Source organism: Cebus imitator, unplaced genomic scaffold, assembly GCF_001604975.1.
Source record: "Cebus imitator isolate Cc_AM_T3 unplaced genomic scaffold, Cebus_imitator-1.0 Scaffold425, whole genome shotgun sequence".
NCBI lineage: Eukaryota > Metazoa > Chordata > Mammalia > Primates > Cebidae > Cebus > Cebus imitator.
In genome coordinates, this window is record NW_016107740.1 from 1,604,532 (window position 1) to 1,607,304 (window position 2,773).

Sequence of the window (2,773 nt, forward strand, 5' to 3'; positions counted from 1 at the left end):
AAACAAGCAACTGCTCTGATTGCAACATGAAAAAGATCTCAGTAGCAACCTGGTGTGTGAAGGAAACGTTTCCAAACAGCTGTCTGTCGGCTTCTGCTTCAAGAAGTGGCAAAGGGTCCTGAGAGTGTTCTCCACGGCTTTAGCGTCTGATGGATCTAACCACCTTGGAAACTGCAAGAAACAAGAATGTTAGGAGCGACAGCTGCTAGATGCATTTCCTTTTGTTTACTGACTAGTCACATGGTCCTTGGTTTATGGGAATACGTGTTGTGGGAGGGGAAAAGAAATTACTAGAACTTTAAAAGTTTGTTGTGGTTTTTCCAAAAACTGGTAAGAGATGCAGCAGACTGGCCTTGGCGTTCTCTGCATCTGGAATCAGGCACCATCGCTTACACATGGCTTTGAGTGCATTGCTTGAACTCTACGCCTCAGCTTACACATCTGCAAGATTGTGATAAATTTAAGCACCACTTCTCAGAGATGCTGTGAGGATTACATTATTTCTTTCTTTTAACATTTTTGGATGGCCATCTGTGTATCCAGAACTCCACTAGGCCCCTGGTTAAACAAAACATCTTGCTTGAAAGCAACCATATTCAGTGCCTGCCCCTTAAACGGGACTGCCTAAGTGGGACAGAATCTGAATTTCATGAAAAGGCCAAAAAAATTATCCTTCAATGCGGAGGGAAAGCTCCAGGCAATGAGCTCCACCGTAGTGTCTGCTGCCGCACGATGTCACGAGGCCAGCCCAGCTCCAGACGAAGAAAAGTCTTTCAGACCAAAATTCAGAGTAAAAGTTATTACCACAACCTGGGCTTCTAACCTCTCCCCTTGGCGATCCTCCTGACGTGTCACTCAAGGCAATACAAAGCAAACCTACAAGTCTGATCTAAGACATAATTTTTAAGTCACTTCTCTAAACCCTGGCATTCCTTTCCAAAACATTGTTTTTCTTTCTCTCTCTCTTTTTTTATTCTTCTGAGACAGGATCTCACTCTGTCGTCCAGGCTGGAGTGCAGAGGTGTCATCACAGCTCACTGAGGCTGGACCTCCGGGGCTCAAGTGATCCTCCCACCACAGCCTCCTGAGTAGCTGGACTGCATGTGTATGCCGCAGCTGGTCATGAATTCCTGGCCTCGGGGATCCTCCTGCCTCAGCCTCCCAAACTGTTGGGATTACAGGCGTGAGCCACTTGCACCCAGCCTCCAAGACATTTTTATCCTTGTCAACCCACCGTCTCTGTTGTTTAGTTATACCTAATAGGCTTTGCAAATGAGTTAGCCAAATAAATAATTCACATGATGTTCACATATACATGTTTTTAAACACATGTAAACCAGGTGACCTTGGCCAAATTACTTAACCTCTTTGAACCTTGGCTTTCTCATAAAAATTGAAATAATAAAAGGTCTTTCTCATGTGATCATCGTAAGGATTCAGAATGTGAAGAGTCTGACTTAGCACAAAAGCTGGCATCTGGGAATTATAGGAAGCCATCAAGTCATCCATTTCACTACTATCTGAAATACCAAATACTGAACATCCATAGCGGAGGGACTGCTTTGCCAAATGTTCACCTGGACTCTTTCTGCAGACTCACACCAGGTCACTGTCACGCACGATGGTCCTGGACCCCATCTGATACCAGACCTTTGAGGAAGGACTCCTTGAGGGCTCCATAGGCTTTAGTTAGATTTTAGATCCTTAGACCAAGAGGCATCTCGAATACATGCATGTGGGACTTAGTCCAGAGCCAAGACCTCTTAAGACATTTTTAAGTTTTTTTTTTTATTAAATTGAATAATTTTATTTTTTATAAATAGAGATGGAGGGGGTCTCACTATATTGCTCAGGCTGGTCTTGAACTCCTGAGCTCAGGCGATTCTCCCACTTCAGTTTCCCAAAGTGCTGGGATTATAGGCATGAGCCACCATGCCTGGCCTTAAGTTTTATTTGATCCCAATGTAGCAGGGCCAGAATTAGGAAAAATGTACATGCGTCAGTCCTTTATTTATTATTTATTTATTTTATTTTATTTTACTTTTTTGAAATGGAGTTTCGCTCTGTTGCTCAGGCTGGAGTTCAGTGGCATGATCTCAGCTCACTGCAACCTCCACCTCCTGGGTTCAAGCGATTCTCATGCCTCAGCCTCCTGAGTAGCTGGGACTACAGGCATGCACCATCACACCGGCTAATTTTTGTATTTTTGGTAGAAACGGAGTTTCACCATGTTGCCCACACTGGTCTTGAGCTCCTGACCTCACGTGATCCACCTGCCTTGGCCTCCTAAAGTGCTGGGATTAGAGGCATGAGCCACCGCACCCTGCCACTGACCACCTTTATTTTTTGAGACAGTCTTGCTCTGTCTCCCATGCCCACTGCAGCCTCCACCTCCCAGGCTCAAGTGACCGATCATCCCACTTCAGCCGCCCAAGTAGCTAGGATTACAAGCACTCACCACCATGATCAGCTAATTTTGTTTAGTTTGTGTAGTGACAAGGTCTCACTATGTTGCTGAGGCTGGTATCGAACTCCTGGGCCCAAGTGACCCTCCCGCCTCAGCCTCCCAAAGTGTTGGAATTACAGGCATGAGTCACCACACCAGCCCTTTCAGTTGTTTAAATAAACTTTCTTTTTTTTTTTTTTTTTTTTTTGAGACAGAGTTTCACTCTTGTTACCAGGCTGGAGTGCAATGGCGTGATCTCGGCTCACCGCAACCTCCGCCTCCTGGGTTCAGGCAATTCTCCTGCCTCAACCTCCTGAGTAGCTGGGA

The 2,773-nt window shown here is 45.4% G+C and overlaps 1 protein-coding gene across 3 annotated transcripts in view; it reads right to left on the reverse strand.

Moving 5' to 3' along the window:
- Nucleotides 1–2,773, reverse strand: part of RHOH (ras homolog family member H) — a 47,413-nt gene that overhangs the window by 1,702 nt on the left and 42,938 nt on the right. For all 3 annotated transcript variants that reach the window (XM_017509881.2, XM_017509884.2, XM_017509882.2), the window contains one exon: nucleotides 50–171. The gene's annotated coding sequence lies outside the window, so the exon portion shown is untranslated. The remainder of the gene's footprint in view (nucleotides 1–49; nucleotides 172–2,773) is intronic.